Source organism: Mustela nivalis (assembly GCF_964662115.1).
Source record: "Mustela nivalis genome assembly, chromosome: 10".
NCBI classification, from domain to species: Eukaryota; Metazoa; Chordata; class Mammalia; order Carnivora; family Mustelidae; genus Mustela; species Mustela nivalis.
Genome location: NC_139029.1, coordinates 24,638,442 through 24,650,886, shown reverse-complemented (window position 1 = coordinate 24,650,886; position 12,445 = coordinate 24,638,442). Strand labels below are relative to the sequence as shown.

The 12,445-nt window shown below is 50.7% G+C and overlaps 1 long non-coding RNA gene across 1 annotated transcript; it reads right to left on the bottom strand.

Moving 5' to 3' along the window:
• Positions 1-2,741: 2,741 nt before the first annotated feature.
• On the bottom strand, positions 2,742-12,258 carry LOC309842421. The gene is made up of 4 exons (XR_014299639.1): positions 12,197-12,258; positions 4,747-4,844; positions 3,973-4,147; positions 2,742-3,090 (listed from the first exon to the last, which is right to left on the bottom strand). It is a non-coding gene; the product is annotated as an uncharacterized lncRNA (long non-coding RNA).
• Between the last annotated feature and the right edge of the window lie 187 nt (positions 12,259-12,445).

The following is a 12,445-nucleotide window of genomic DNA, read 5'->3' as shown; positions in this document are numbered from 1 at the left end:
GTGGTGGATGGGGGACAGCTTTCTTTTGGGGAGGGGGAGCTTATTTTGATTTGTTTTTATTTGTTCTTTCCTGACTTTTGCCCCCCTCCCCCTCTCCCTTAGAAGAAAATATTTGAAAGTCAACAAAAACCAGTAGCTTAGTAACTGTGGAATCCCCCTGAGCTCAGGAACGAGGCGCCTGGGTGGGCAGAATGACATCTGGGAACAGCTGGAGGGGGAGGGCGGGCCTCCCCACAGTCCCTGGCACTCCCCCCGTCGCGATGTGCCCGTGACACCTTGCGGCAACTGCGGCTCAGCCCATTCTCCCTCGCCAAGCCGCGTGGATGGGCACTGTGCTAGGCGCTGTGGGGGCGGGGGCCGGCCATCAAGTTCTCAGTCAAGCCTTCCCAAGGACCCCCGCGCACTCCGAGGGCCAACGGCCCGCAGAGCCCCGCCTTGCTCGGCCCCCTCCCCGCTCCCTGTCCCCCTGTCCAGCGCCGCTCTGCCTTGATGGCTGGGCAGGAAGACCCCCCCCCCCGGGAGTGTGGACCCCGGTAGCCCGCCCGGTGCTCCCAGCAGACACCTGCCGCGTCCCCCGCACCCGGCTGCGCTTGGCCTGGGTGGGGGCCCCAAGCCTCAGCAGGGCTCTGTCTCTGCGGAGGGCGCAGGGCGTGGCGGCTTGGGCCGATTTGCTTGCCTGTGGCTCCCACACCCTCCCCGTCCAGCGCCGGAATTCCTCTGTGGGTTTCAAACGCAACGGCTCTGTGCGCGGGCCGCCCTGGATTCGGTGCCCAAGGCGCCCCGGCAGGGTGGGGGTGGGGACCCGGAGGACCCCAGAGCACTTGCGCCTGTTGGAAGTCAAGGGCGCCTTGCCCCCGCTGCTCGCTGCTCGGTGGGGAAACCAGCTCCCACCAAGGGCCCCTGGCCCTGAATCGCCTGATTTTACCCCAAACTGCCATCGTATTGGGGCTTACCTTGTGACAAGCTCTGAGTTTTCTGTGTTATATTCAAGGAACAAGTTCATGTGGTTAGTACCACTGTTTATGACTGTTCTGCGTTTGAGCAAACCCAGGCCCTGAGTCAGGAAGGGGTATGTCCAAGGCCCTCTAGGAAGAGGGGAGCTGTGAAACAAACCTAGCCCCGCCCCCCACATCGGTCCTGATCCTGTGCTTTCAAGACACTGAGATCCACCTGTCCCTCCTGAGCTGCGTGCAGCGGGTCCTCGGGGTGGGAGTGGGGTCAGGGCTCAGGTGCAGAGAGAAGGGCTAAATTAGCAGTTTGCGGCCCAGTGGGCTCCCCCATTCACTCGATGGGCTTCGTTAAACTTGGAACTGACAGCACCTTTGCCTGGTCAGAGTCAGTCCTCGTTCCTCTAGGGTTCCCAGAAAAGGGAGAGCCCAATGACTGGGGAGAAGATTGGATAGGAACAGACCCAAGCCAGGTTGAATCCCGACATGGCCATCTCCAAGCTGTGGGACCCCAGCCACTTTTTAAACCCCTCTCATGCTCCTTCCTTCCTTCTTTCCTTCCCCAGGATCAACTGAGGACCTCCACGTGAGTTGCTGGGCTCTGAGGAAGCACACAGGTGAACGAGATAGCACGGTCCTTGATTTCCTGAAGCCTGTATTCTAGAGCAAGGAGACAGATCACAAACTAGCAAAGCAAGTAAATAAGCACTCAATACAGATGAAACAAGAGCTCTGAGGGGAGAGGGGGAGGGGAATGGTGGCTACATGAGAGGGATGTCCTGGTAGGCCTCTTTGAGGAGCTAAGTTAACACAGAACATGAGACAGAAGGAGAAGAAGGAATCCTTTTCTATAAAATGGTGTTGAAAAATTCTTAAGAAAACCACATTTACAGCACATAGTAGGCACTCAATAAATATGTCTTGGAATGAATTAATGGTATATCATTTATAAATAACCTGGCATACAGTAGGTGTCCAATACACAACCTTGCTCTTTAGAAAAGGCCTGAGTTCCTGGAAATGTTGACTCTCAATTTTGAAATCCAAGCTTCATTCCCCTTTGATTTTCATTATAAAATTGAAAATGTGCTCCTTTGGGGAAAATTCTGAGGACCTAGACTGAATAAAATTATACTTAAGAATGTAGAAAACCTTTTAAGACAGTGTATTTAAAGGAGAAGTGATCATTTCTGATGAAATATTAATAGTTCTGAAAATGTCACTCAGTGTTTGTGCTGCTTGGCATTTGGTTGGCTAACACCTATGCTTAGAGCACAACGCCAACAACCCAGCCCTGCCCAGGCCACAGGATTCTGGAAACTTGGCCAGCTCACTCGCTTGTTTTCTTTCTCCCCCCAAAGCAGGAGACTATGCAGCAGGGGCTAAACTGGAAAGGATTGTGGGGGGGGGGGGAATGCAGCAGGGATACAGAATAAAGATAGAGGCATATTTCTTGGAGTACACAACTGAGATTTCTAGAAGATTCTTCAAAAAATGTAAGTGAAATAATTCAAAAAAGCTATGTCCAATATGCTGGCTGCTAAACCACATGGGGCTATTTTAATTCTATTTTAACATAAATTAAGTTAAAATTTTAGTTCCTTCGTTCTATCAGCCACATTTCAGGTGCTCCTTGTGGCTTGTGGCTACCAGTTTGGACTGCACAGAGAATATTTTCATGGTCATGAAACACATGGACTCTAGAACCAGACTACCTGGATTCAAATTCTGAATTCATGTGTCTGGCCTGGGGATATTAGTTCTCTAGGGCTGCCATAACAAAGTACCACAGAATGGGTGGCTGAAACAATAGAAATTTATTTCTTCACAGTTCTGGGGGCTAGAAGTTCAAGATCAAGGTGTCCACAGGGTTGTTTCCTTCTGACGCCTTTCTCATGGGCTCATGAATGGCTTTCTTCTCCCTGTGTCTTCATACGGTCTTCCCTCCGTGTGTCTGTCCTCTTCTTATAAGGATATCAGTCGTATTGGAATAGGACCCAATCAATGATCTCATTTTACTTTAATCGCTCTTTAAAGGTTCTGTCTCCACTTACACTCATATTTGGAGGTACTTCCTGGGGGATTAGAACTTCAACATATGAATTTGGAGGGACACCATTTAGCTCATAACACTTGGTCTCATCTGTAAAATAGAATGATAATAAAAACACCTGCTTTGTAAAATTGTTGTAGATATACTATTACTAGGTAATTGACGCATGAAAAGTCGCTAGAATGGGGCATGTAAGACATCCATAAAAGTGCTGTGTATTAGTTCCTTTGTTGATTACACTGAAATGTGGACTTACTGGAGTTTCTAAATAACAGCTTTTGTGCTATGTAGAGGGAGGGAGGACTTTCACTGTCCTGGGGCAATTAGTCTGTGATGGAGGGACAGACTCAAATCATCCACTAAGCCTTTCTGGGTTTTGTGCATTTTTGAGCACCTGCCATGGGCCAAGATTGTACAAGGCACAGGGTGAGGAGATGATAAAAACCTTTGGCTTAGACATTGCTACAGGCAAGTGAAGGGAGCAAGTGTCTGGTAAACAGCAGATGTGGGGGAAACTGGACTTATTCCAGTCTTGTTCAATATATGTAGTGGGTTCCTCCAGCGCCTATGTATCTATGTGCCCAGCATGTGAAATAGTGTCCGTGGCTCCTGCATGCTTCATTTCCAGCATTGGAAAAGGGCAGGGACCAGGCCTGGCTTCGGCACCTTGAACAGGGGATTCAATCCGTTTGGACACATTCTTAAATTACCTGTTACTGCCCTTACAAGGCTGGGCAGATTGTTTAACCTCTGTATACCTCAGTTTGTTCATCTGGTGAAACAGGGATAATAAAATACCAACTTCATAGAGTGGTTTTGTGACACCTGAGATTACGCAGTTGCGGAGTTTAGGACAGGGACCCAGTGAATATTAGCTACCATTTTTAGGATTCTGAGGTTCTTGCTTTTTTGGAAGCAAGAAAGGCTCAGGAAGAAGCAACTGTCCCTCCCTGTTCCCCAGCCCCCACTCACCTGGCGTCCATCACAGGCACTAACATGGCCAGGTTGCAACCCTCCTCCAGGTGGGCATAGCCAGTGCTCCAGGAAGACCTTCACAGGCTGGAAAGCAGCTTCCTCTTGCAGGCCCTATCCCTCATCGAACATATTTGAAACACACCCACCTCTCACCACAAATATAACTTTTTGGCTGTAAAAGAAAAATTGAAAGGATTTTTGCCATTTTGCTTTTGAAAATTTTTGGCCATGAGTAATTTATTTAATTTACGGTCAGCTGTGATTTCTTACTGCGCTTGGTGCCTACCTGGGATGTCTTACACAGTGAGGAAACTCCAACCTACAGACTGTTATCAAATGTAATGAAATTTTTATGACTACTAAATTCAACCATTAATGAAGTTGACATGATGTTACATGTTGCATTTAATTAAATATTTACTGATTTTAAGGTTGCAGTTTTCTACTTTGTGTTGCGGAGCTAATAAAAACATGTTTAGGCCTCAGACTTTTTTGTATGCCCCCGAAAACCCATAGAGAAATCCCCTTCATTCCCAGGCCAGTGATGCCCTAATGGGTCAGGCTACCCAGATTTGGGAGGGGCCTGCATAGGGAGATCCCAGGTAAATTTCCTGAGGGACAAACCATCAGAACTGGAGGAAAAGGAGGGTGCAGCCATGTGTCACAGGAACAGGCCTTTCTTGATATTGTTCTGGCAACTGAACCCAGCCACAGAGCAGCCAGCCATTTCCAGGACTTTGAAAAGGACACCAGAATGCTCTGGAAACAAACCTGTGACTCTGGCTTCTCTCTCCTGGCAACACCGTCGGCAATCCTCGCCATCACCCAGGGGATTTCATCTCTTATTCTTGCCCCCATTCCTTGCCCACCTGTGAGGAGATTGTTAAGAGTTGAGGCTGTGGTAGCTGATATACTTGAATTTGAATTCCTACTTTGCTACTTACTACTGATGGCTTCACACATGCTTAACTCCTCTGGCATTTCATCATCTGCAAAGGGGTTGAAACAAGAGACACATGTAGAGGGGGAGAGGTTCCGATAGGAAAATGCAAAGTTCCCAGCACAGATCCCTGATTATTGTTATTACCAGCTAGTAAAGTCAAAGTGGTAGCTTATGAGATGTCCGTTTTTAAGTTAGGGAAAAGGAAGGCCATAGTTGATAGAAGGAAAGAATATGACTTGGCAGTGGTGTCCCAGTAAGGTAGCAAAAAAGTCAGAATGCATTTGGCCTTTCACTTCCTGCTCTGGCTTTCCTGCCAGACCCGTTGTGACAGGCGCCCCGAGAATTTCTGGAGAGACTGTATGTGGGATCCTTCTCAACTAGAAGCTTGGTGTTCTGCCCTTCCTTCCATAACTTCCATGCCAAGAGGTTGGTCACCAGTATGCATTCATTTAAGATTTATGCTAGCCGACTGCTGAGACGATCTGAGGCAGCTTTCAGATTAAAAAGTAAAAATTACAGCTTTGAAGAATAAAGCAAGAACTGGCTTCATCTAAAGAAAACAAAGAGTTGCTACTTTCAAGCACCTGAATTGGTCAGAACGCACGGAGGTAATGAGATAATAAAACTGGGTATCCCTATTTGTCAGCTAAAGCAAAAATGGAAACACGTCGGAAGGCAGAGTTTTTATTTTCTGACAGCAGAAAATACACATCTTCATCTGTGGAGACAAAATGTTTCCTGGAAATAACCTCAAGCATGAATTTATCATGAGTCCTTGTATAAAGGACACTGAGTGACATAGTGGGCCATATATTCAATTCTGTTTTCATAAAGACAGAAATGCCATTAAGTTGGTCAGTTTCTCACATCAGGGTTCTCTGAAGATATAAAGCGTAACATTAAATCATAACTCAGAGAGGGCATTTCTTTAAGGAACTCAGATAATGAAGTCTAGGGGAGACACCTTTGGGTCCATTCCACAACCATTACTGAGCACCTAGTCAAGCATCCCTCCATCCCTCCATCCATCCATCCATCCATCCACCCAGCAGAGCTGTACCAAATACCCACCGTGTACCGGGCACTCTAAGTGGCACTGGTGAAGACTACAAGAGCTGACACCTGGACTGAGTTCTGAAGGACAAACAGGAGGACGCCAGACACAGCAGGAAGAAGAGAGCATTCCAGATCTAAGGAATAGCACATATAAAGGCCCAAGACAAGGAGGAGAGAAAGCAGCCCATCTCAGGAGCTAAAGGGGCTCCAAGTGGAGAGAGCATGTGTCGGTGAGTTGGGAGACGGGGGCTAGAGGAGCATATAGGCACAGGTTAATGGAAGCCCCCGTAGGAAGAAACTAGCAGGGAGCTTGGATTTTACTCCGTAGGTCATGGGGAAATGTCCTGGGAATGTGAGGGAGCTGTGAAATCAGGGGAGTGCTTGCAAAGTAACTGGTGACAAAGAGGAGGCTACACTGAATGGGGCAAAAGCAGAACTGGGGCACTTGGGATGTGGCTGTTGTAAGAAACTGGAAAGAAAGACCCTAAGACCTGGGGACTATTAAGGAGGCAGAATTTAGATGACTTGGGGGGGTGCCTGGATGACTTGGGGGAAACAGGGAAAGCACCCAGGATGAACCCTGCATCTTTCTGGCTCAGGAACCTGTGGACGTGGAGACACCGAGCAGAGAGACAGGATTGCGGTGACAGTTTACAAGCCGGGGAGTCCAGGTGTGAGCAGGATGGGGGGTGGTGTCCCGTGGGACCTCCAGGAGGATAGGATGCCAGACCCCCTGCTGGCACTAGGGACCTAGACCTTCAGGAGGTTTCTGCCAGAGGTAACTCTCAGTCCAGCAGCGGAGGGGGGGGGGCAGTGAGAAGTGGGGCAATTACAGAGCCTGGAGAGTGCAGAAGTGAGATCCCCAGCCCCTCCTGCCCTTCTAAGGGCATCCCAGACTGCACAAATGCTGCGGAAGCCTCAGGCTACCTCCCTTCCAGCCCTTGCCCACACTGCTTACTTCCGGGGCCTGGTTGCCTCTCCCCCACCTCTTTCCCTAGGCTGAGCCAGGAGCCCTCCTCCTTTCTACCCCCTGCTATATTGAATCCTGCTTTGCTGTTTATCTCCCTTCCCTATAAGCGATCAATTCCCTGAGGGCAGGGACTACTGGCAAGGTCTTATTCTTCTTTCTGTGTTCCTCACTGCTTCCTGCATACCCAGTGCAGAGCCTGGTTTGCTGAGCAACATTTGAAATATGCACAAATGAACAAGTGAGGAATAAGCCCATGACTACATGGAATATTCCAGAAGAAACCATGGAGGGGTGCGCAAGGGTACTTCCAGCTGCTGGGATATGTCCCAGTATTCCAGTGGCTCAGTGCTGTGAAAGATCATGTCTCATACAAGAGTCTGATGCTGGTGTTTCTGGTTGGTGGTGATTTTCCTCCACATCGTGATTTTGGATCCAGGCTTCTTCCAGCTTGTGGCTCTGCCATCGCCAAGGGACACACACCCTCTGCTCCAGCGGGCAGATGGAGGAGAAAGGATGAGAGGATTTTATGGGATCAGCCTTGAAGTGGTATCCACCATTTCTGCTTACTTTCCTTTGGCTGGGACCCTGTCTTGTAACTTTACCCAATTCCGAAGGGGACTGGGACATGTAGCCACTACTCAGGGACACTTCAGCCCTTCTCAATATCTTGGGCTGCATAATTTGGGAGGGGGTGGAGGAGAGCTTCCCCATGGGGTTATAGAATGTCCACCAGCATCCCTGACCTCTACCCACTAGAGGCCAATAGCACCCTCCAGTTGCAGATGTTGTCAAATGTCCCCTGGGGGACAGTATTGCCCCTGATTGAGAACAGTTGCTACATTCCATGGAAGGGGAAGCAAGGGCTTCTGAGATCCAGCTAGCTGGCCAAGCTGCAAGGGAGCCCAGCAGGAGGGACCGGGGCCACCTAGGACAGGTGCCACTTGAGCTGGGCCATGGTTAGGACCATTTACTCTGCACGGTAAGAGAGGAAAAGTACTACTGTTAGAGGAGACGGTGGGAGTAAAGGCTCAGAGGCATGACAGCATAGCTGACTGGAGCTTCCAAGTGGAGATGATTGTCTAGGGTAGCCCCTAGAGGGACAATCTAGAGCTAGCCCCTAGACTTAGGATAGTCTAGGATAGCCCCTAGAGATCATCGCATTGTGGCATCTGACAAGCCAAGGAGAAATCTGACCTCTTTTGCCACTGGTGGGAGTCCCTCTCCTTGTATCACAAATAGATTTTTCTATAAGAATTTGGGGACCTCCCCCCATTTGGTATCCTTGGAAAAAGGGCTAACTAGGGGCCCTTCTCACTTCTCCCTCCTGGCGTCTGAGGCCCACAGATTCACTGTCCTTCGTTCTGGGCTTTTTCTTCCTGAAATCCCTGTCACCTCTTCCTGGGGAGCAGATCGCTGTCATGTCCAGTGACAGCCTTGCTCTTGGGACAGAGGAGCTTCTGTGTGATCATACTGGTGATTTACAATCCCCGCCCTCTACTCAGACCCCAGGCTCCTCCTTGGAGCCTTTGCCTTTGCTCTGTGGTCCTTCTCTGCCCTCCTGCTGACCGCCCCTCTCCCCACACACACTTTTGCTGTTGCCCCCACCCCATGGCTTCAGAAATCTCCTGCATTTTCTTCTTGGGTCAGAAAGAAAATTGTAGGGCATCAAGTCTCCAGCCCCTCCTTAAATCAGGCTGAATTCTCCAGCGCATCAGGTCTTGTTTTCTTTCTAAAACGAACTCTGATCTTATCTGGATATTAGGCTTATCTTGGCGAGTCACTATACTGCATTGGGCTTTTTTGCAACGTGATATTGTGGAGACATCCTGACCTGTGGCTGTTTATTGTTCTGGGGAGAAAGGAAGGGGCATGTAGGGGGCCAGCCCTGGAGGCTGGGCTGAGAGACACCCTCTCCTAGGCTACAGCAGGGTGGGCCATTATCGTCTCTTGGACTCCTGCCTCTCCCTTGCTCTGTGAGTGTTCCTAAGGCTCCTGTCTCTGCCTATACCCACATCTCTTCCAGCAAAGACTACTGCAGTCACCTTCCAAGTGCATTCCCTTTTTCTGCCCCTTCCTTCCCATCTGTTCCCCATAGAGAAGTCAGAGTACATGCCAGGCTGTGCCCCTTGGCTTCTACTTCCTAGAAATAAAAAATTCACCTCTCTGGGATTCAGAGCTGTCCACCTTTCTGGAGTATCTCCTGCTAAAGCCATCACACTACATGCAGCCCTAACAGATCTCTCTTTAAATATATATACCCACCATCATGCCTGTGCTTCCTTTCCTCCCTCCACCTGCTTTCCTCTTGTGGGTAGAATTGTGTCTCCTTCCCCAAATTCGTATGTTGAAGTCCTAACTCCCAGTGTCTCAGAATGGGACTGTATGTGGAGACAGTGTTTTGAAGAGGAAATTGTTAAAATGAGATTAGGGTGGGCCCTAATCCAGTGGCTGATGTCCTTCTAAGAAGAGGTGACCAGGACACAGACAGGTACAGGGGGAGACACTATGAAGGGATAGGGAGAAGGCCATCTATAAGTCAAGGAGAGAGGACTGAGAAGGCGCCAACCCTGTGGACACCTTGATCTCAGATGTCTAGCCTCCAGAACTATGAGAAAATGAGTTTCTGTGGTTTAAGCTACGCACTCTGTGGTACTTTCTTATGGCAGCCCTTGTGAACTAATACAGCTCTTACTCTCACTGTCTGTGGCTAAAATCCAAACTCTTCACCCATCCCCTTTGCCTCTGCACGATCTGGTTCCAATGCCCCCACCTCTACCCTCACCTGCTGGGTGTCCCCTCTTGCTCACTCGATCCAGCCCTACACCTTGTCTCTTACCCTTGTCCTTTTTCGGAGCCTTGTCCATGGCCCCTGAACCAAAAATCCCTTTCCCACCTCTTTACAGGCCTGTGCTGCTTAATTTAGATCCTGCTTTCAAGGTCACCACTTCCGAGAGGCCTGCCCAGACCACCTATTTAAGTTACATCCCGCTCCCCCACCCTAGTCTTTCTCAGAACACCATGAACTTTTTCTTCGTGGTGTCCTTAATTAGTAACGTCATCTAAATTTATCTATTACCTACTTGCACCAAGCCAGGGACTGTTCACCTGGGTGGGTATTCATTATCTAGTACACTGTCCATCGTGTAATGATGCTCACTAAATATTTGTTGAGTAAATCTTCATCTTGCCAAAATCTCTATCCAGGCCTCGGGGCCCAGCCAAAATCCTACTTCCTTCCTTAAATGAGGAGACTTTCATTCCCCCAAGTCCAAGACAAGCTTAGTCTTGATTTGTCTCTGTAACAGGTCCCTTGTGGCATGGTGATCACCATCGCCCGACTGTCGGGGTTGTGTGTAGGGTGCCCAACTCTGCATCACATTTTTCCAAGCTGGCCTGCACACTGTGGATCTCTGCATTGCCCACAGCACAGGCTGGCACATGGCCCAGAGCCCAGGGGGCCTCCGTAAATGTATGTGGACCCAAATAGATCAGAGAGAGGGATGAATGGTGGAGGAAGTAACTGGGCCATTTATAAGGATGAAAAGTACGCCCCTGCCCTCCACATCCCCCAAAGAGAAGGATAACAAACATTCCTATTGCCAGGGAAGGTTTAGGGGGGCAAACCTCAGCTGTGGGTTGCAGCCACAGAGCAAAGTTCTGGGGCTAAGAAGGGGCTAGGGGCAGTCCACTGGCCTGGAGCCCCAGAATTATAGAGCAGCCCAGACTCTTCTGCCCAGCTGTGGGCTACTGGGGAGGGCTGGGCATCTGCCAGCTCTTCTCTGGAGGGGAACTCAGGAGGCAGGAGAGGGGGAAGGCCCAAGCTTAGAAGCCAGGAGCCCACCCCAGGGAAGGCCCCAGCCAACAGCCCCCCAAGGCTGCCATCCACTCACCGCACAGCCAGTCCCTCCCTCCTCCCCAGGGCTGGTGGGAAGGTCCTGGCCAGTCTTGGCGGGCTGAGCTCTCTCTTTCAGGGGCTGGGCCTGGACAATGGGAAGCAAAAAGCCCCCTCCCAACTGCCCTGGGGACATAAAGCAGGCCTTTCACTGTGGAGTTCTGGCTGCTACGGTTGATTCTTGGCACCCGGCAAGAGGGCATCAGGAGGGGCGAGAAAACAAGTGTGTTGGGGGTGGGGTTGGGCTGGCGATTCGGAGGATGCTAGCCGGCCCTGGGCCACCGGGCAGGCTCCCCAGCTGTGGGATGAGCTCATGCAGGAAAACCGGAACAACTTGGGGTGGGGGTGGGGGATGGGCATCAAGAAAGCTGGGAGATCGTGGCTCTGGGGAGCAAGTTTTTCGTGGGGAGTAAGAACAAGCATCCACTCCTCCAGCCCTGCGCATCACCCTCCCCATTGGAGATCCGCAATCCAGTAGCCCTTTTCAGGCTGTTTCCCGGAAATTCCCAGGCCCAGCCGATAGCCGGCCACTGGCCAGGGGACTCGCAGATACCGGAGCTCAGGCTCCGCCAAACCCCCTAAGCTCGGAGCTCAGCCTCTCTCTTGTGCTTCAGGCAAAGGGGGTGGGGTGCTCACCGACTAGCCTCTCTCCGCTGGGCGAGCCAGCGGGGACCTTCCCCACCCCGAGCCTTGCCCCTCCCGGTCCCCCCGCCCCCTCCCCCCGCAGTGGCTCTTCCTTCTCCCCCAGAGTTTGGCATAGACAACGAAGGAGCCATCGTGATCGACAGAGGAGCCTAAGGAAGATGAGACTGAGACAGTGACCGACTGGGGGTGGGGGATGGGGTAGAACCCGACGCGGGGTCTTTGGGGGCAGGTGGCAGCGGCGACGGAGTAGAAGTGGGGAGCAGCTCACCCACTTGGAAAAATTCGCCCGTTTGGGGGCCGTGGCTGGGAGGGAGCGGGGAGAAGCAGGGTCCAGTTTTTTAATTTTGAGGATAAATTGTACAAGTAACTCTTGCATCGTCCTTCCACCAGCCTCACCTGCCCCACGCACCTCCCCCCCCAACCCCCCACCCCTCCACCCGAGCGCATACATGCACTCCTCCCTCCATCCTGATTTTGTCTTAGGGTAGGGGTAGGACCGCCCCAGCCAAATAACCTGTCGCCCCCACCTCCCGCCCAATTCTTAACCCCGGGTGTGAGCGCACACACCCTTCTCCTGGGATGGGGTAGGAGGCTATTGCGAATGGGCCTCCTAAATAAACATCGGCCCCGACCCCCAGATTGCAAGTTCAAAGCCACCACCCATGATTAGCTCTTAAGAGCCCTGACTTGGGGAACCGCGTCCTTTTTTGGTTACCTTTTCCCAGACAGTATTCCAGTTTCCAAACGTGGAAGAGGCGTGTGTGTGTGTGTGTGTGTCCGCGTGTGTGTCGCTATCACTGTGTGTATGTGTGCGCGTGTGTATGGGGGGGGGTGTATTCATGGGTGATCTTATAAATGGAAACGAGAAGACTGAACTTAAAAGAAACTGGTCAATTGTAAAACAAACAGGAATAAACAACCCTTTAGATGTAATTTGGGGTTTATCTGGAGGTGGAGGTGGCTC